The sequence below is a fragment of the Eleutherodactylus coqui genome, chromosome 2 (assembly GCF_035609145.1).
Source record: "Eleutherodactylus coqui strain aEleCoq1 chromosome 2, aEleCoq1.hap1, whole genome shotgun sequence".
Lineage (NCBI taxonomy): Eukaryota > Metazoa > Chordata > Amphibia > Anura > Eleutherodactylidae > Eleutherodactylus > Eleutherodactylus coqui.
The window spans coordinates 164,295,349-164,318,051 of NC_089838.1; the positions used below are offsets into that span (position 1 = coordinate 164,295,349).

The window sequence follows — 22,703 nt, forward strand, 5'->3', positions numbered from 1 at the left end:
TAAAGGGCCATTTAGACACAACGATTATCACTAGAGATGAGCGAATATACTCGTTTCGAGTAAGTACTCGATCGAGCACCGTGATTTTCGAGTACTTCTGTACTCGGGTGAAAAGATTTGGGGGGCGCTGGGGCCGGGGAAGGCGTGGCGGAGCGGGGGTAGCAGCGGGGAACAGGGGGGAGCCCTCTCTCTCTCCCTCTCCCCCCCACTCCCCACTGCAACCCCCCACTCACCCACGGCGCCCCCCGAATCTTTTCGCCTGAGTACGGAAGTACTCGAAAATCGCGGCGCTCGGGCGAAAAATGAGCGTGGCCGAGTAGGTTTGCTCATCTCTAATTATCACTCAAAATTCGCTCAAAAGCCGTCTTTTAAGCGATAATTGTTGTGCCTAAATGTGCCCATCTTTCACAGTTTGGCCGCAGAACAGCTAATAAGGAGGACTGCAAGCTGTGATAACATTGTTACAGCTGTTCTCAGCTCTCAGCCTTGCTGGCACAACAGCTGATAAGCAGGACTGCATGCTGTGTCTGCTGTCCATGGTGCTAAATTCCCCATGGGGAGCCCATGGCTGAACAATGGAGCTAATTACAGAGCTCAGACTTCCTGCTGAGTTCTGCAACAGCTCCCAGAAGCTCATTTGCATGCAAATGAAGCTAATAAAGTACTGATAGCAATTAGTGCCTATTAGTACTTTTTGCAAAATGATTGCTGATATTTCAATCTTTGAAAGATATCTGTGTGTGTAAATGGGCCTTAACTGCTCCAGTACTACACAATACTTTCAAGAGAAAATAATATCTGAAAAAAATTACTTGCCCAGTCCGCTGTACATTTTGCTGGAATAGATTGTGTGCAGTGATTACAACACACACACAACACTGTGCACTGTTTTTAACTGCACCAGTATCGCACACTGCTTTGGAGAGAAAAAGAAAATTGTTTGTAAAAAAAAAGACACTTGGCCAGTCTACTATAAATTGTGCTAGAATAGATTGTGTGCAAATCAGAATTTTAGAATGGCTGTGAAACATTCCTGAACGGACTCCTGATTGTCTGGCAGAGCCATTTGCAAGGCATTATGGGCTACCCTGAGGTCATGTGCTACTTCTTCCTTCTCCTATCTGCCATGTGGCGGATACCATCTTAGTTGGTTTTATTGAGATAAACGGCAAGTGGGTTAGGTTCGCACAGAACAAAAATTTTAATAATCTCTACCCATGATGCATCAGCATACCATCATATGACTAACTAAAGCCAGTAGCATCTCTGCCTGCTGGGAGGACACTACAATTACCTTCTGTATTCTGTGTTTACCTAAATAAACTACAGACTATAACTATACAGTTATGTATCTCCTTATTTATAACTGTATGACAGAATCCTCTAATTATCAGCAATAATTGTGATAGAAGTTCCCCCCACCTCCTTTCCCCCATGAAGAGCTTGTGTGGTAGAGTCCATGTAATATCATCACACAGGAACTATGCTGTGGACTTCAGGAAGTTTCAGATAGAAAGGCATTAGGGCTCCCACCCACTAGCGATATTTTCCCCACTGTGATGCGATTCTAAAGTTAAAGTCTCGCATCGCAGTGCGAGAAACAAATCGGCATCACGCTGACATATTGCCAGTCTTTTCAATGGGGCCAGCGGCAGCAGCGCTAGCCCCATTGAAAAGAGATGGAGAATGCCGGGGACTTCTGCCACAGCTGTCACAGCTGTGACAGGTGTCACAGCTGTGGCAGAAGTCCCCGGCATTTTATTCCATTGCTTTTAATGGGATCGGCACTGCTGCCGATCCCATTGAAAGCACTGCTTTCTGCAAGCCATGCGGAATGATTATCGGGGAAGGGCTTGAAATATAAGCCCTTCCCCGATAATCTGCCAAAAGTGTGAAAAATTTTTTTTAAAAATCATACTCACCTCTTCTGCGCTCAGCCGTGTCCTCCTGCTGGCTCCCCGTCACTGCTATGAAGCTCTTTCAGCAGTCGGGGATTTAAAAATCCCCGCCTCCTGAAAGGGCTGTGCAGATTGGCTGAGGGCTCAGCCAATAGCAGCTACTGCTTAGCTATTGGCTGAGCGCTCAGCCAATCACACATAGCCCTTAGCTATTCATTCATTCTTGGAACTTTTCCAAGACATGTAATTGAACCATTTTATTACTTCATGTGTGGTGGTCTAAAATTTCAACGGTTTGAAAACAAATGTCTATTTTTGATTACCTATTTTTTCCAGTTGCTGGACTCCTTTTCATATCTTTACACTGCTGAGGAATATTCCGTCTTGTGTGAAAGGTCCCTTAGCCAGAGCAGAGCTACTAACTGTCAGCAGCTTAACTTCTGCAATGACCCTTGGAAAGAAAATGTATGTAAATTGGAGATTTCCTCTCTAAGGTCTTATTCCCATGAGCCTTTTTACGTGGCTGTTTAGTTGCGTAAATAAGTTGGCTGAAAATTGCGACCATGTGAAGCATTGCTCTCCAAAGTATTCGTTCAGCCAATATACACTGGCAGCTCCTATAGAATCCTATGGGAGCCGCAAAAAAAGGGAGTTCAGCAGCATCCAGCACTGCAAATAGCTTACAGAGCCTCTATTGAGGCATTAGAAGTCATTCTGAGAATTAAAGGGGTTGTCCTGCGCCGAAACGGGTTTTTCTTTTTTTCAATAGCCCCCCCGTTCGGCGCGAGACAAACCCGATGCAGGGGTAAAAAAAAAAAAACGTCCGGTACTTACCCGAATCCCGGCGCTGCTGCGACTTCGTACTTACCTTGCTAAGATGGCCGCCGGGATCTTCACCCTCGGTGGACCGCAGGTCTTCTGTGCGGTCCATTGCCGATTCCAGCCTCCTGATTGGCTGGAATCGGCACACGTGACGGGGCGGAGCTACGAGGAGCCGCTCTCCGGCACGAGCGGCCCCATTCAGAAGAAAGAAGACCGGACTGCGCAAGCGCGTCTAATCGGGCGATTAGACGCTGAAATTAGACGGCACCATGGAGACGAGGACGCTAGCAACGGAACAGGTAAGTGAATAACTTCTGTATGGCTCATAATTAATGCACAATGTACATTACAAAGTGCATTAATATGGCCATACAGAAGTGTATAACCCCACTTGCTTTCGCGGGACAACCTCTTTAATGGCGACCAAGGGGTTTCCAGGCTGTGGCGTATTTTTTCACTAATACATCATACCCGGCCGTCTGAATGGATGAGAAAACGCTAATGTGGGTCATGACTTGATCTCGGCTTATTCCTTCTCACACATATTTCGACTGCGATGCGACTGGCATGAAAACGCGATGCTCGTGTGAAAGAGCCCTAATATAGAGAAATGTGCATTGAAGGCTACTGAAGTAGTATAGCCTATAGTATCCATCCAACAAAGTGTACTGCTAGGAAGTGACAGGTGCAAAAGTAGGCAAAAAAGAAAAAAAACAACTATTCAGATACTCACCGACAACTAGGCAGCAGGGGAGAATCACATAAACATAATTGCTTTTATGATCGAGGAGACCAAGATTTTCACATTTGGTTTAGTGTGGTCTTCTCACTTTCCACACCTCCACACAAAGAAGCAGGAAAAACATTGTGTTAGCATAATAATAGGATGGAAGAGAAAACATGATCAAGTCTCCTGCATCCCATGTCAAAGTATGGAGGTCTCTTAAACCCAGTTTCAGGAAACATTTAGTTCTTTCTATGTAGCGGCAGTCAAGAAGAGAACAAACATAATTAGATTGGTATTTTTAATAGTTGCATAATAATTTGAGCTGATAAATGGATATACCATACATCATTTGCATTTTACCCAATGTAATGGAGCAATGATATTTATGTTAATTGTCTAGCAGTAATGTTATGTAATTATTATTTCTTACAGGCAGTAATGTGATTGGGAAATCAGTACTCATAAAGAAAATATTAAATTATGACAATAATTTGGAGGCAAGCTGTCAAATGGCAAAAGTATAAAATGTTGTGATCAGTACTATCACAATTATATTAAATTGATATGCAATTGGATTCACAAATTCCAAAGACTGCATCTTTTTAATAGAAAAGAAACCTTATATAATAACCACCTGTATGAGGGTGATCAATGAGTGGAACAGGTTACCACGGAAGGTGGTGAGTTCTCCTTCAATAGAAGTCTTCAAACAAAGGCTCGACATTGGACAAATATCTGTGTGGGATGATTCAGTGATCCTGCACTGAGCAGGGGGTCGGACCCGATGACCCTAGAGGTCCCTTCCAACTCTACCGTTCTATGAATGTTTTTTGGCTTTCAAAATCTTTTGTAGTTCTTTGTCCATCCTATTGCACATATCAATAAAAGAAGAGTGTAGCAAGCCGGCACAATCCAATGTAGTCCTGTATACAATGTCTTCTGTAAACTAAGAGGAGCAAGCTATGGGTGTGCAGTCGAGCTCTATCTATATATATAAAGCTGAAAGCCTTCACTGACTCACTGACTGACTGACTCACTGACTGACTGACTCACTGACTCACTGACTGACTGACTCGCCAAAAGTTCTCCAACTTCCCAATGTCATAAAAACATGAAATTTGGCGCAAGCATAGATTATCTCCAAAATAGGAAAAGAAATTGGGTCCCAACTCGATTATTCAATTCTAGCGCAAAAGAATTGGCGTCGAAATTTGACGTACATAATCTAAATCACTCACTTCCCAATGTTATAGAAACGGGAAATTTGGCACGAGCATTGATTATGTCATAAATAGGAAAAGTTAATGGGTCCCAACTCGATTATTCAATTCTAAGAGCAAAAGAATTAGAGTCCAAATTTTACGTACGGAATGTAATTTTCCCACTTTCCGGTGTCATAGAAATGGGAAATTTGGCACAAGCATTGATTATGTCATAAATAGGAAAAGCGAATGGGTCCCAACTCGATTATTCAATTCTATGCGCAAAAGAATTACCGTCCAAATTTTACGTGCGGAATGTAATTTTCTCACTTTTCGGTGTCATAGAAACGGGAAATTTCGCACGAGCATTGATTATGTCATAAATAGGAAAAGTTAATAGGTCCCAACTCCATTATTCAATTCTAGCGCAAAAGAATTGGCGTCGAAATTTTACGTGCGGAATGTAATTTTTTCACTTTCCGGTGTCATAGAAACAGGAAATTTGACACAAGCATTGATTATGTCATAAATAGGAAAAGCTAATGGGTCCCAACTCGATTATTCAATTCTATGCACAAAAGAATTAGCGTCCAAATTTTACGTGCGGAATGTAATTTTTTCACTTTCCGGTGTCATAGAAACAGGAAATTTGGCACGAGCATTGATTATGTCATAAATAGTAAAAGCTAATAGGTCCCAACTCCATTATTCAATTCTATGTGCAAAAGAATTAGCGTCCAAATTTTACGTACGTAATCTAATTTTCTCACTTTCCGGTGTCATAGAAACGGAAAATTTGGCACGAGCATTGATTATGTCATAAATAGGAAAAGCTAATGGGTCCCAACACGATTATTCAATTCTATGTGCAAAAGAATTAGCGTCCAAATTTTACGTGCAGAATGTAATTTTCTCACTTTCCGGTGTCATAGAAACGGAAAATTTGGCACGAGCATTGATTATGTCATAAATAGGAAAAACGAATGGGTCCGAGCTCGATTATTCAATTCTAGCGCAAAAGAATTGGCGTCGAAATTTTACGTGCGGAATGTAATTTTCTTACTTTCCGGTGTCATAGAAACGGGAAATTTGGCACGAGCATTGATTATGTCATAAATAGGAAAAGTTAATAGGTCCCAACTTGATTATTCAATTCTAGCGCAAAAGAATTAGCGTGCAAATTTTACGTACGGAATGTAATTTTCCCACTTTCCGGTGTCATAGAAATGGGAAATTTGGCACGAGCATTGATTATGTCATAAATCGGAAAAGCTAATGGGTCCCAACTCGATTATTCAATTCTATGCGCAAAAGATTTAGCGTCCAAATTTTACGTGCGGAATGTAATTTTCCCACTTTCCGGTGTCATAGAAATGGGAAATTTGGCACGAGCATTGATTATGTCATAAATAGGAAAAGCTAATGGGTCCCAACTCGATTATTCAATTCTATGCGCAAAAGAATTACCGTCCAAATTTTACGTGCGGAATGTAATTTTCTCACTTTCCGGTGTCATAGAAACGGGAAATTTGGCACGAGCATTGATTATGTCATAAATAGGAAAAGTTAATAGGTCCCAACTCCATTATTCAATTCTAGCGCAAAAGAATTGGCGTCGAAATTTTACGTGCGGAATGTAATTTTTTCACTTTCCGGTGTCATAGAAACAGGAAATTTGGCACGAGCATTGATTATGTCATAAATAGTAAAAGCTAATGGGTTCCAACTCCATTATTCAATTCTATGCGCAAAAAATTAGCGTCCAAATTTTACGTACGGAATCTAATTTTCTCACTTTCCGGTGTCATAGAAACGGGAAATTTGGCACGAGCATTGATTATGTCATAAATAGGAAAAGCTAATGGGTCCCAACTCGATTATTCAATTCTATGCACAAAAGAATTACCGTCCAAATTTTACGTGCGGAATGTAATTTTTTCACTTTCCGGTGTCATAGAAACATGAAATTTGGCACGAGCATTGATTATGTCATAAATAATAAAAGCTAATGGGTCCCAACTCCATTATTCAATTCTATGCGCAAAAGAATTAGCGTCCAAATTTTACGTACGGAATCTAATTTTCTCACTTTCCGGTGTCATAGAAACGGGAAATTTGGCACGAGCATTGATTATGTCATAAATAGGAAAAGCTAATGGGTCCCAACTCCATTATTCAATTCTATGCGCAAAAGAATTAGCATCCAAATTTTACGTACATAATCTAAATCTCTCACTTCCCAATGTCATAGAAACATGAAATTTGGCACAAGCATTGATTGTGTCATAAATATGAAAAGTTAATGGGTCCCAACTCGATTATTCAATTCTAAGCGCAAAAGGATTAGTGTACAAATTTTATGTACGTAATCTAATTCTCTCACTTCCTGATGTCATTTTATATGAAGGAAACGTCGCATGGTTACCTCCACGTGGTGTTTCCTGGGTAACGCAGAGAACTATGCAAAATGGTGAACATAGGTTTTTCCTCAGTATCTCTAAAGTAACCACGACTTCATAAGCTTTTCCGTGTGAACACCAGATAAACACCAGTACCAAATGAACTCGGGCGAAGCCGGGTATATCAGCTAGTCATATATAGCCAAAAGATTAGCATCCAACACATGTAATCCCCTGACAGCAACAGCTGTGCCATTCATGCTATTGTTTTGTAACCATTTCAAATATCCATTGGCTAATATAATGTACTTCAGTTAAATATTAGAGTGTAGTCAAGCATGTACAGACATCTGAATCTAAGGGCGACTTCAAATGAGCATATTGCAAAATATATACCCTTGTTGCATATCCAACATATTATAAATCATGAGGCTTACTAAGGGCATCATCACCTTTTTACTTCTACTTTAACCCTGTAGAGAAGGCTTTTGAATATTATTTGAAAAGTATTAGGTATCTTCTGTATATGGGTGACATGGCCCTGCTTACAGTTCTATTTCATAGATATCTCATTGGGTTGAGGTTAGGATTATTATCTCCATTTGCTCCCAAGACAAATCGTAGATCAGATATTATATGTGTGTATGCGTGCTGATGACATGTATTTTTGCTTGTATTGTTAAAGCGTGGTATACAGGTACTTGTGCATCTTGAATACTTGTAGGATATGCTGCCTGAATTAGTTTTTTGTTGCATTTGCATTTGTAGAGGAGTGGCTGTCTCCATATCTCTAATACACCATATTTTCCCATCTGTTTCAAGCCTTTTAATTAGATTATAGAGCTGGATTCCATCTCTCTTAATACATTTGGAGGCCTATGCCTGCCATATAGAATGATGAATCTGTCAGTGTAGGGTCTAATCTACATAAAGGTTGGTTTGACGTGGCAGATGGACTCACATATTTTGATCGAAATGAATGCTAAGAACTTTGCATGTTTCTGTGCTTAGTAACTATAAGGAACCTAACACACGGGATGGAATAAGTCGCATGACACAATCTGCCGTATGTTCTTCACCAAAATCCGCAGGCTACCTGTAGATTTTAATGCAGACTTGAAAATGGCTTAAAACCTGCTTACAATTCTGTATCAAAATCTGCAGTTAGACCTACAGATTTTGGTGTGAAATTCTGCAGCTGTGGATTTGTCTGTGAGTTGCGGGGTAATTCTGTCCCGTGTGAAAGGTCCCTAACAGTTACACAATTTTAATTCAAATATTAAATGTAGAGTCCTATTGCCACCCTGTTATTGCCAGGACAAATTTTGTCCCAGGAACGGAGGATTGCTTTAAGCTGATTGGAGGAAGGATGGCATGGCACACTATGTCTGTACCCTGAGCACATGGCAATATCATGACTGTTTTGTACTGAAACATAAAAAGGGATACATAAGGATGTATCTGTACTCTACATTACCTCCCTATGCTAATGAGTTCATATGAAAGTATAGGAGGATTACATGCAAGGTAATAATTCTTGAGGAGAATACCTCTGTACACACCAGGTTTAACGGAGCCTGTACAACAGTGCATGGAGCCAGAGGCGTAACTTGAAGTTTCTGGGCCCCAATGCAAAATCTGTAATGGGGTCAACTATAATGCTTTATTCATAGTACTGGGCTCCCTATATGGAGAATATGGGCCTTATGGACCCCCTAAGGCACCGCAACCCCCTATAGTTACACCAGTGATGGAGCCCTTTGTACTAAAGGAGCAATATACAAACAAAGAAAACTACAGGTCAGCTCGAGGCCTCCAGGGATCCACACTCCACCTGCACACGGACGAACCCAAGGAGCAAGGTCCAGCACAGGCATCAAAGAAAAAAAAGTCCAGTGTCACGGTACATTCTCAAAAAAATGGCTTTATTAGGGCTTTTACCCACTTGTGTTTTTTTAACGCTGCGATATCGCTGCATTTTTTAACACTATTGTCAATGGGACTTTCTAATGTTAAAAACGCATCGTAAGCTTGTGCTTTGCAATTTTTGTGCGATGTGTTTTTAACATTAGAAATTTTCATTGACATTCACGTTAAAAAAAAACCGCAGCGATAACGCAGCATCAAAAAAATGCAAGTGGGTAGGAGCCCTTAGAAAGGAAAAAAACTCTCAGTACAAGGACTACCAACCTCAGTGGCTTATTTGTTTTAACCGTTCACCGTAAGGCCCATTTAGACACAACGATTATCATTCAAAATTCGCTCAAAGCCATATTTTGAGCGATAACCGTTGCGTTTAAATGCATGGACATCGTGCAGTTTTCATGCACGATTCGTTCCTTGCTCAATTCTAGTTTTCTAGAACTGAGCGATGAACTCTTATCAGCGGTGCAGGCTGTTATCACAGTCGGCAGCGCTGATAAGATTCTTTCAGCAAGTGTCCTACTGGTGGTTCACAGCGGGACACGAGCTGTAAGCATGCAGAACAATGCAGCTGTTTGATTATTCAAAACAGCTGTATTGTTCTGGGAGTGATTGCGGTGGTGTCCTGCTTCGCCTGCATAGCTCTATAGTAGCTAATTAGCTACTTTAGACTATGCAAAGATGATCGCTCAAAACTGTCACTCAGACTGTCATTTGAGCGATATTTGAGTGGTTATCTTTCAGTGTAAATGGGGCTTTATGCATAGCCTCAAACTAAAGCAATGATATAGGCTTAAAGGGGTTGTCTCGAGGAAGCAGTGAAATTTTTTTTTGCCCAGTCCCCCTTATTAAGCATACATTACTAAGCCCCCCTGTAAATGACTTTTCTAGCTTTTCTACTTACAGTTCCAGCGTTTCAGCAACTTATAAAAAGTTTCCCCAAGATGGCCGCCGGCTCTTTTCCCGTCGCTTGCTGTAGCTCGACGTGCGCGCTCCCGAGACGCTACCAGCTGTGTCTCCCTGACAACCAGACGCCCCGCAGCCGCCGACCGGACCCCGGGATTGAACGCGGCCGACCAGTCACCCACCGCCAGGCAGCAGGTAACCGGCGCTAGGCCCCGGCTCCCCAGCGCTAGGCCCTGGCTCCCCCGCGCTACGCCCCGGCTCCCCAGCGGTAGGCCCTGGCTCCCCAGCGGTAGGCCCCGGCTCCCCAGCGGTAGGGCCCGGGGCCACAGCGGTAGGCTCCAGGGCCCAGCGGTAGGCTCCGGGGCCACAGCGGTCGGCCCCGGGGCCCAGCGGTAGGGCCCGGGGCCACAGCAGTAGGCCCCGGGGCCACAGCGGTAGGCTCCAGGGCCCAGCGGTAGGCTCCGGGGCCACAGCGGTAGGCCCCGGGGCCCAGCGGTAGGCTCCTGGGCCCAGCGGTAGGCTCCGGGGCCACAGCGGTAGGCTCCGGGGCCACAGCGGTAGGCCCCGGGGCCCAGCGGTAGGCTCCAGGGCCCAGCGGTAGGCTCCGGGGCCACAGCGGTAGGCCCCGGGGCCCAGCGGTAGGCCCCGGGGGCCACAGCGGTAGACCCCGGGGCCACAGCCGTAGGCTCCGGGGCCACAGTGGCAGTCCGTCACCCCCGTCAGTCCGTCACCCATCACTTACCTGGGCAGCTGGGCTGGGCGGCTCTGCTGGGCGGCTGAAGTTTCTGCACCTTCCTCTAACAGAGGATGGTAGCAGAATGGCCGCTCCAGCGCGCTCCCGAGAAGATACAGCTCGTCTGCGCATCCGCAGAAGAGCTGTAGCGGCGAGCACACTGAAGCGGCTCGTGCTCAGAGCAGAAGACCGGACTGCGCAAGCGCGTCTAAAAAAGCAAGCCGCCAGCGAATTTAGACGGAACCATGGAGACGAGGACGCTAGCAACGGAGCAGGTAAGTGAATAACTTCTGTATGGCTCATATTTAATGCGCGATGTATATTACAAAGTGCATTAATATGGCCATACAGAAGTGTATAACCCCACTTGATTTCGCGGGACAACCCCTTTAATGCACTGCTGCACAGAGGTATTGACAGTATATTCATTGGGGGTTTTCTAGTTACTCAATAAAATGGTTGCCATCCATGTAGACTGCAAGCAAGCTGTCCTAGGACAAGTTGAATGAATTTCTAGAACAGAGCTGGTAAGGGTGGGCTGTGGCCACAGGCAGTCGGAGCTTAAAGTTGTTATCCTGGGATTTGTAAAACTCACCCAGAGTAGTGGGGTTGGAACAACAAGTTCTGGCTGAGCTCTAATGAGCAGTTACACAGTACGGCGGCCATGCCATTGTCAGTGACGTCATTACTGAGGTACTCGCTGTTGGCTCATTATAATAACTAAGCCAGCCTCTCTTTCTGTCTCTGTTTTTACAATGATAGAAACCTGCTGGCTTAGTTATTATGATGAGCCAACAGCCAATACCTCAGCAATGACGTCACTGACAATGGCAGGGCCGCAATACTACATGACCATTCGTCAGAGCTCAGATGGAAGTGGCTGTTCTGACTCCACTATTCTGGGTGCTTTAACAATCCCTGTATAACCCCTTTAATGCCACACTATTCATTCCTGTCAGGCTTACCATTCAGCCTAACAGGAATGAATAGGGTGGTGTTAGACTCTGCCCATAGCCACACCCCTGGCATGCCCCCTTACCCCTCCAATCTGGAGATGCATTCAACCCATCCTAGGACGGCTTTCTCACAGACTGCACGTACGGCGGCCATTTTGTTGAATTCCAGAAGAACCCCGTTAAGCTCTATTTTACTGAACATTGTCTAGACTTGATACAGTTTTATTCATTTCTCTCATGGGTGTCCATATCTGTCCCATCAGAGGAGAATATAATTAGTTTAACTAATTAGTTATATGTACCTATAATTCTGTATATATACACACAGTAGCATAGTAAAAACTCATATCATTCACAGAGGTTAAGTTTGACTGTCTCTATGTAAGGTTTTGTTCACATTAGTGTTAGGGGATTCCATTTTTCTGCTCCATTTTGGGCTCTTGGGACCTGTGGTTCTGTGGGTTTCCAGGAGGACACTGCTGCAGGTGTAGTTGATTTGTCTGGCTGATGGTGTGGAGCTCTACAGCCAACCAATCACCACCGGTCTGTACATGTAAATACTAGTTGCTCCTACTAGAGGGTGCTGGTCATTTATTCATTATTCATTATCTCTCAGAACTCTGGTGCTTGGCATCATGCATGTTCTGCTTTGGTGTTCCGTGCATGCATGCGGTTCTGGTTGGGATTCCCTCATTTGTTTGTTGGTGTGAACAGCGACCTGTTCAATGTCTATTGTAGATAACCAGACATTAGGTGTGAACTGCCCTGTTCAGTGTGTATGTTGAATTTCCCTTGTCTGGTGTTCCTGACCTTTACCATCTAGGGTGAGCCAGGCCCCTAGGTTCCAGTATGATTACATCCCTATTACGCCAATTGCCCCACTTGTAGGCCCTTAGGACTTGCTTTTTGGGCTTTAGTTGTCTTGTCACAAGACAATGAGGACCCTTGATATGGGGTTGTGAGCTTATGTGTTCTGGCCAAAATACTAACCAATACATTGTGCATACTAACTTATTATTTATTTCCATCAGTCTGAGTGTTGTGGTACAGTAATAAGTATTTTGGCGTCAGTTGCCTGTTCTTGTTTGTATGCACGCACTTTCTCCCCTTTCACTCCAGTCCTTATTTGGGTTGTGTCCATGTAGGTCATTGTTCACATGGCCTGCACAGACATAACACTGGCTTATGACAGAACTGAACGGTGGTGAGTGCCCCCCCTCATTAACTACAATGGGAGTCCATTCAATTTCTGCCCAGAAATTTGCAATTTTACTGGAATTTACATGATGAAATAGCACTGCTTGCAGCGCTATTTTGTCCTGTTTTCTAGCAAAAACAAAACCTTATACTGCAGGGTCAGATTGAAAAGATTGCACATAGTTAACTTTTATTATACTAAGGGACACTATTTCTTTGTTTCTTTTCACCATCTGCACTCCTCCATCCTCAGACTTTATTAAAAATATCTCATCATACTGTAGATAAAATATAAATGACAACTTCGGTTCCATTTCACACAAATCTAGGTTTTGGTTTCTGTGCACCTGGATTTCTTTACAGTATTTAATACATTTTTTAACTTATTGATACTTTTTCTGAATGTCAAATCTGTCATCAAATCTAAAATGTTAATGAAAGGCAGGTGTGGATATTTAGTATCACATGTGCAACCTTTACAGCTGCACAGGTACCCAGAAGATTAGAGAGCCCACCAACACCTAGAAAACAGCTTCCTACTGTCTTGTAGATTGATTTTCACATTTTTCTGTACATTACCAGCCAATCCATGGGGACGCTGGGGTGTCACCAGTGAACAAGCAATAGTATGCAGCACACGTAGTACCTGTGTAGCAGTGGAAAACAAGTACACAGTGCAGCACAATTACCTCCCCAGAAGTGCAATGTAAAATACCTCCCCAGAAGTGCCAAATACCCCAATGTAGTCTAGAAGTAAAAAAATGCACACTGCAACACCAAAGTACTACAAGTCCCAGCATATGTGAATATATGGATATTGGAAACAGGGCTCATCTATCCTGGAATAGATATAAAGGTTAGACTATAATGACCTCCAGGATTTTGGCACCGCTGGGGATGGGCTTTCCTCTGGCACAGCACATCACTCCAGGGATCCACACTCCGCCTATGCATTGTAAGGTGGTGGATGGGTGGCAGTTTTCCTAAATGTAAAGTGTGTAGCATGATGCGGGGGAGTCATTGTTATAAAATGGCACAGATGCAGTTCAATTGCAGCAAACTGTTAGTTACGCCAAAAACGTATCCACTTGTATTGATAGATTCCCTATTTGTGCACAGGATTGTTCACACCTGGTCAGTGGCAGAGCAGACATAGACGACTCAGGAACCCTGTGCAAGAAGAGTGTGTGCTCCCCCTTTCCTCTATTAGCGTAGTGCGCATGGATGCAGGATGATGGTAGGTGGAATATGTTGTATTATGTCTGCTGGCGTATAGTGCCTCCTGTACAGTGTCTTACTCCAGAGATACTCTTCCTCAGAAAATACTACAGTAATACTGATGAAGCATGCCAAGATTGCAGAAAACGGCTTTGTACCATAGGAGATCATAAAAAGCTGTAATACAGTTGTGCTGGGCCCTAACAGCCAATTGTGATTGTTCTCAGTAAGAGAAACCAAGTATTCTTGTAGATATGATACCTTTTAATGGCTAACAAAAATACATAATGTTACAGCAAGCTTTCAGGATAACGCCCCCTTCGTCAGGCTAATGAATTAGTTTCATTCATAAGCCTAAGGACGGGGGCAATATCCCAAAAGCTTGCTGTAACATCATGTATTTTTGTTAGCTATTAAAAGCTATCATATCTACAAGATTACTTGGTTTCTCTTACTGAGAACAATCACACTTTACTCTACTGGCTAGCACGTTACCAAACCTTTTTTCATACTAACAGCCGATGGAATAGGAGAGATACTTGCGTGTCAATATTTGTTATACATGTTAGTATAAGCCGAATGTCAGTAACGCTGAATGGTTCATCACTTTTAATTTTTGCCCTTAAACATAGAGCTTGTCCACATCAGTGTTTTTTATTGCAGTAATTACTGCAAACTGATGTACTTTGGCAGCATGTGGTTCCATCAGAATGATTACGATTAGCGGACTGATCTGTCACGGTCAGGTATTTTAACTACATCATTTTTCATTTTAGTTTCAACATACTGCAAAAATGGATAGTGTGAACGGTCGTAACCGTCTAACAAGAAACTTGAATGTCAGTGTCATATTTCCTCTATTACAGTGGCTGTGGTATAAGGGTCTTTGGCCCATTGCAAACTCATTGGATAGTTGGAAAACACTCAAATGAAGGATTCTTGTAGATGCAGCAAACAAAACAGGAAATTAAAATGCTTCACCGCGGAGCATGATGTTCTTTTGGGACCATCTGTGCCAAGAGAAAAGTTAAAAATAATTGTATTTTTTACAAATGTACAGCTAATGTTTTTTTGTTAAGTACAAAAGCTATTGCATTGACAATGCCACAGTTGCTCAGCAACTGCCATCTGAACAGAACACATGCTGATTATAATGTTGCTGTACCCAATGTGTCTCTGCTGAAACATTCATTCTGTTTCCCAAAAGGCACTTTTCACACATGGCAATTGATTCCAGGATTTCGTACACATTGCACTGTTTGATATATATTTTTTTATTTCTATAGTAAACATTAAAAAGATACCAAGGTAAGGCCGGCTTCACATGGGAGTAAGCGTATATAAATAAAATCTTGGTATTTGTATAGCGCCAACTTATTACGCAGCGCTTTCAGGTAATTATTACTTAATTACCCCCCACCAAGCTGGGTTCTCATTTTACCGACCTCAGAAGGATGGAAGGCTGAGTCAACCTTGAGCCGGCTACCTGACGCATGTGGGGATCAAACTTGCAACCTCCAGGTCGTAGGCGAGAGCTTACACTCTGCGCCACACGAGGCTCATATAGATGCATATTTGCGCTGTGTATTTTAAGAATGGGTGTTGCATTTTTGCATGTGTCTGTGCGTATTTTTTGTGTTGTTTGCACGCATATCCCCTGCATATTTGCACATGCAAAATATCATTCAATCAAGACCAGAAGCTGTCATAATTGTCCCTGTCCACTGTAACTAACTATAAATGGACCCCATGTGCGGACAGGCGCTTCTTCTTCTTTCTGGGTTTGTGAGAGAGTTGCTGAGCTTGGAGACATGTCTTCTGATGAAGATGATGTTCCTTTCACTTCGTTGCCATCTCGCCAATTTAGAGAATCATGTGAGATGCTGGAGAATGGGCTTAGAAGGAGGTGTTGCAGCGTGCGTGTAAGGGGCACTTATATACCCTTTACAATGACTTGAGGTGCCATCTAGAGAATTCAGCGCCTTCTGTCATTTGTCGGTCCAGCTGCTTGATAAACATTTAGAGGAGGACTTACATACACCAATACCAACATGCATCAGTGTATATCTCTTGAAGAAAGACTCCTCGTCACCCTGAGGTAGGTACATGGTCTGTTCTATGATGTAATCGTTCTGTTTCAGAAATGTCTTCCATAGTATTGTTTATTGCATTCTGCTTGATCAAAGTTAACATTTCTTTCTCTTGGTTTCTATATCTAGGTTCCTGACCACTGCTTTGCTGCCTTTCAAGTTTTTTTCATTTGGAAATCTATGATTTCTGGGATTATCAGGAAGACCTGTTATGCCCTTTGGCAGCATCTGGTGACTGTGGTGATGCTTTCGTCCTCTCGTGAAGACTGGAAGGACATCGCCAAGGGATTCCACGCTGCAGTGCAGTTTCTGAACTACATTGGGGTGCTGGACAGCAAACACATCTGTGTTAAAAAGTTGCCAAACTCAGGGTCCCAGTATTACAATTCTAATCAGTACTTCTCGGTGGTGCTGTTAGCTCTTGCTGATAGTAACTATCCATTTATAATCGTGGATATTGAGCCCTGTGGAAGCACTGCAGATGTTCGCATTTTCAAGGCTTCCAGAATTGGTCAGTGACTTCTTGCCGAACAGTTGTCCCTGCCAGAACCACTGAACTATTCCTGGCTCTTCATGTCCACCTGCCCCACTTGTTCTATTGGTCTGACCACTCATGTTCTGCGAGCCAAGGACACTTGAAGGCTGGTCTTTAATTAACTCATACATGTCCAGTGTGCATTGGGCATTCTCACCAGCAAATGGAAAGTTTTCCAGAGCACCCCTCAGCGCACACCTGACAATAAGTGTGCGGTAATTACAGCCTGTGTGGTTCTGCACAATTTTTGCTGGGGTGATGCCAGTTGGAATGCAGAAGAGTATGAACCTGCAACTATCCCATCTGAGGCCTCAGTCACACGGGTGCATCGGCGCCCGCGTTACTGCAGGAAGGAGACGGACGTACCTGAAGACGGCCGTCTCTCTGCAGCGCCGGAGGAAAGAACATGTGACCGGTTCCATTGCGCAGCATATTACATGTGTAATATGCTGCGCAAATGCGTTAATATGAATAGGCCCTAATACAGAAAATTTGTACCAAATTCTTATAGGTTATAATAAGGCTAAATTCCCAAATTCAAAGCTCATGTTCCACAGAACAATTTAAAGTGGTACTGCTGAACATGTCCAAATGTTTGCAGCTGTATGTCTATATAGTTGTATGTGTCTTCCATAGATTGCCATTTACAATGAAGACAAATCAGCGATCAGACACTTATCACCTATATAAATGTCAGGAGAGCTTAAAAGGGTATTCCTATCATGGGAATCCTATTTCAATGTGTTTGAAATCACAAAACAATGCACTCACCCATAAGATGTCTATTTCCAAAATGCTCCATTCTCCAGATATAGCAGCTATTGATTCCGCTGCCCTCTGGTTGTTTACTGCATGTTGAAAGGGAAACAGACCACCTCTTCTATGCAAAGAAATAGCAGAGTACAAGGGTAACTGGTGGTGAAAAGCTAGTGCGCATGCGCTCCTGAGATCCTGGCCGTCAGATTTAGATGAAAGAAGTGTGCAAGCCCCAGTGTCCTCCTCTCTTCTGCTATTTCTTACCATAGAAGGGGTGGTGTGTTTCCCTGGCTACAAGCAGTAAACCACCAGAGGACAGAGGAATCAATAGCTGCACTATCTAAAGAACAGAGCATTTTGGAAATAAACATCTTATATGTGAATGCATTTTTTTACGATTTAGATCACATTTCAGGTAGGTTTCCCGAGATTGGAAAACTCCTTTAAATCTGTGTTATCATAGCTCCAAGGTTTCCATTTTTAAATGATCTATGACAGATCTATTATGATCCCTTTGACAGAGTTACCGTGATTCATTATGATCCTTTTTCGTTTTTACCTCCACTGATTTATAAATGTTCTGTCTGTTATTTGACTCGGATTGTAAAAACGCTAATAGATATTTTGTACTCTGTGTATGTCTTTACAAGCCACGCAAGAAGCACTGCAGAGAAGTTCATGGCTTTGCCACAATTGGCCAGAAGCATTAAAAGTCCTTACTGATGAAGAGGGCATGTAACTGAACTTTCATTTCAGATGTTTGCCTCAAGCTTTCCTTAAGGACCATTGCTCTTTACATTGTATAAATAAGATATATGTTGCACTGTTGTCTAGTGACCCATATATTTTTATGGTAATCACAAATATCAGATGAAGGAAATGACTTATGAGAAACCCACATGTCATTATCAGGCACATTCATTGAATGCAACATCATTAGTATCAATTAAATAGCAAATAGTCTTAAAAAATGAAGTTTGTTGTTTATTTGCTTAAATACTAGGTAACTATTTTATAAAACTAATGTGGGAATACTTTGTCTTTGTAGTAGAATTTGGGAAACATGGGTTCTTTCTGCTTGCTTTGATTAAAACACTTTTTTAAGTTTATTGGAACAAAGTTGGCGCACATCATTGTAAAAGATGAATCTTCACTTGCAGCATGTATACTAAGGTAGTAAAAGCAGGTATTAAAAGGCTATATGGCTTCATTTGACCATGCACATTTGATTAAGATTGGTCACAGTGAAGATAATGATAAATCAAATTGTTCATACAAACAATATGACTATCAACATGCTGGACTGAACTGAAGTTTTAAAAAAGTTGTAAAAGCACAAAATGGGCTGATCCACAGTGAAACACAGCCATGAATGATTGATCGTGCCAAACGCAAATAATCTACATTGCTTTTAGGCAGCTGTTGATCAGTCGTCCATTAATAAGCATGTGCAAAGCTCACTGCATCATAGAAGAGGTCTATTAAAGCAGGGGTCCCCAACTCCAGTCCTCAGGGACCACCAACAGGTCATGTTTTCAGGATAACCTATGGTAATAACACCTGTGGCAATGTCTGATGCACTGACAATAATTACAGCACTTGTGTAACACTGAGGAAACACTTGAAAACATGATCTGTTGGCGGTCCCTGAGGACTGGAGTTGGGGAACACTGTATTAAAGTATTTCTGCTTTAGGGTGCATTCACATGGGCGGGTTTCATGTCCAAGTTCTGCCCGATAGCGATATGAACGGAACTCGTGCATGTAAATTACACAATGGGCTCTGTTACGTGGGGGAGACAAAAAAGGCAGGTTGTGTATGATTGAAAGCACATATGTCCTCTAGCAGAACTGCTAAGTTGGATCTTTCTATTCCTAAACACTTAGCTGATATGAGGCATAATGTCAGGGAGTTACATTTCAGGACTATAGATCGGGTACCTCCCCTACAGTGCGGGGATGACAGGGAACGACTAACGAAGCAAAATGAGCTAAAATGGATATTTGAGTTAGGGACATTATTTCCAAAGTGTTGCAATGTTGATTTTTGGTTGAAACTAGCTTCTGATAATTCTTTTTAATCAAGTTTAATAAATGTTACATTTTAGATTCTTTTCAGTGAGTGGAATGTTTATGGGCCAGATTTGTACTATTGCTTGAAACATTGTATACACCAGGTTACCTGGACACTTGATTGTTAATGATTTACAACCAATGAAAATAGGGGGAGGGCTATATACAGTATATCGCACACTTTGTGTATCATTACACTTGAGAAAGGCAATCTTGTTGAAACGTTGGGAGTTGGCGTCCCGTGATCACTTGTATGGCTGAAGTTTGTTTATATGTTGTGCTTTGCACTTTGTGTTCCTGGACTGTTTTAAAAACAGGATTTTGTGCTTATTCTGACTGTCATTTTTCTTTTTTGCTTGAAGATTGGAAACAATTCAGTCTGATAAATAAAAAAGTAGAAGAAATCAGGAATTGGCACTATACAGCACTATATGAGTATGTCAACTGGGCACACCACTCATGACCTTTCTCACTTGGACACCAAGCTCTTCAGTGCATTGCATAATTACATTTAGTAAATGCCTTGCATGGATACATTCACACACTGTAAATTTTTTGCAGAAATGTATTATGACAAATCATTTTCATTGATCTAAATAGAGCATTTTTTAAATGAAAAGCGCTTGAAATTCTGCAAACGCCATTCAGATTAATGGGACAGTAGATGAAATTTCAGCAAAATTTGACAGGTGTGAGTATACTGTAACAGAATGGCACGGGTCATAGTGGATGGGAGGTATATGTCCCCCAGACTCCTATCATTCCGTGAGAAAGCAGGTCACAGGCTCACCCGCTAGATAATTAATTATTTGCTGCAGTGGGTGGATGTAAAAGGGCAGAGCAAATGTACAGTGGCTGTCTGCTGGAGATGCACACACCTACCTGGACTTGTGCTTCATAGATTTTTAGGCTGGAAGGACTAGCCTACCAGTCAGTAGTGAGGTATATTTACATTAAACTAGACCCAGACAGGCTGGGCATTGGAGGTGGGACCTAGAGCGTGATTTGAGCAGCTTGCTAACTTGGTTTTATTTCCAGAGGCAATGTTTTAAACTCTAGTGTGCTGGGTGCCTTGCTGGTCCCTGGGCTTTTGGTTGTGCCGCACCACAGTTCTTGTTATGAAAGCAGAGAAGTGGAGGAGCAGTGATAGCTGAGGCTGGTTCGTTGTGAGGCTTGTCTGTTGTTTAACAGAAATATGATGACCAACACTTTCACCATTCTAAATGCTTTAATGAGAAATGCCACGATGTAATGAACATGTTGGTGGAATTTGCAACTCCGGTTAGAAAGGCTCATAAACATCTATAGTTGTATTTGCCGCCTCTGGTGGGAATTTTAATACGTTATCCCAATTGAGGAGGGTAAGCATGGCTTTGTTTTAAATGCTCCATCTTGCTCTGCAAATACTACTGTGCGAACCACCACGCTAGTGGTGTGGATATGCAAAATGAAAGTGTTCAGTTTTCTGCAACAAATGATCCTTTTGCTCTGATATTATAATTGCTTGCTTATGTCAATGTTGTCAATGTTGCAATCACACATAGAAAGTTTCATTTGATTCTGGCCACTCATTCTAAATGCTTGATTTTTTTATAATGAGTGTATATCTTGTCAATATTGGTCTTAATAACAGAATTTGTAAACTTAGTATTATTAATATGCTTGATAAGCATAGTCTTTGGGGAATTCAGGGAGCATTGTATCAGGTGCAGAAGCTGATTACTGGCCATGGGATGTAGCTTGCCTCATCAACATTAGGAGATTTTGTCACAAAGATAAGAGAGGTTATACCTTTGGAAAGGGAAATATACGAAAAAATGAGACTGTTTGACTACGTTTGAGGAAATTTGTGGAAGATGGTCTGATATATGTAATGGATAGTTCATATCAATTGCTGGTTGGATAGAGGTAGTGTAGAAAAGTTGATGGGATTTAGAGATGGTGAGGGGAGGAGGTGAGAAGGTTGAGAAGAGTTGGGGTATTCTTTTTCTCTTTGTATGTGTCTGTATATATTTTTTGTTGATGATGAGGGAGATTGTGCTTTATTTAAATATAGCTATCTTTAATTTCATTGTTTGGGTGGGGTAATAAAACTCCAAAACAAATGATCTGATTGAAAAAATGAGCCAGACAGGCAGACCTTTATTTGTAATTTTTCCCTGAAACGTGATTGGAGTTTGGAAGACCCGTGTTCAGACTGTTTGTATTAGAAGCGTGTCATGTTATGTATATCCTGGGTTATCCCAGGCTATTTTCCCCAAAGTACCCATACGTTTTATAGTAATGCTCAAATAACTAGCACTTTCCCAGGCTGAAATAGTTGATCACAAACCCTTGCAATAAGGGCTCCTTCACATGGGCAATGCGATTTTAGGCTGCACACGTCATGGCTGCATCTCCTGTTTAAACGCCCATGCAGACGGTCGGTTGCGGCGTGTACATGCCGCAGCTCAGAATACCGTCAGCTGTGCTAAACTCTCCCCCCTTCCTGCCACCTCTCCGCCCCTTGCCGATTATTGGCAAAAGAAGGGGGCTGGAAGGTGTTAAACTCCTGCCCCATCCTGCCCCCTCCCCTTGCCACCAGTCGGCAGAGGGCAGAGAGGAGGAGAGAAGAGCCGCTGCTAAACTCCCTCCTACCTTCCTTTTTCTGGCAGCTCCCATAGGCTCTCATAGGAATGCACACCGTGTGTGCTATTTTTTTCCGGCCAGGCCGATTTTACGCCCCAAAATATCGGCCATCGAAATAACTGCATTGGAATACAATGCTTCAGATGGTCGCGATTTTCTGAGTTTCTGAGTAGTCTAAGTAAATAACCTCCATTGTGTCTTATTTTCATTCCGCTATAGAATAATCTGATAGTTCAGTGGATATATTGCTTTAAGCATTCTAGATTTCATAGCAGACATATGATTTTCATTTCTTTGTTAAATTCCTCTCATTTTGACATAAGGAGAGCATTGTATCCCGTATCTTGGATTACCCTTGTATGATACTGAACAGGTTTGTGTACTAAAGTATAATAACTATAGGCTGCAATAATTGTATTATGTCAATATGACATGACTCACTAGTAAGTGAAAACAAAGGCATATTTGTAGTGCTCTTCACTGGAAAGGAGAAGTTCCTATTCTCCAGAAATGTTTTCTATGCAGCCTGTTTCGCTGGAACTACGGCTTTGACAGATAAATTACTTTTTAACAAAAAGCAATTTGTTGATAATAACAATTATGTACCCGGATCTACCTGGCTTTATTTGCACAGTGGCTG

General features: G+C 42.3%; 1 long non-coding RNA gene across 1 annotated transcript in view; it reads left to right on the forward strand.

The window, feature by feature from the left end:
- LOC136610689 (uncharacterized) overlaps window positions 1-22,703 on the forward strand; it is a 57,314-nt gene that overhangs the window by 23,239 nt on the left and 11,372 nt on the right. Inside the window, exon 2 of the long non-coding RNA XR_010790146.1 lies at window positions 13,883-14,000. This is a non-coding gene — a long non-coding RNA (uncharacterized lncRNA). The remainder of the gene's footprint in view (window positions 1-13,882; window positions 14,001-22,703) is intronic.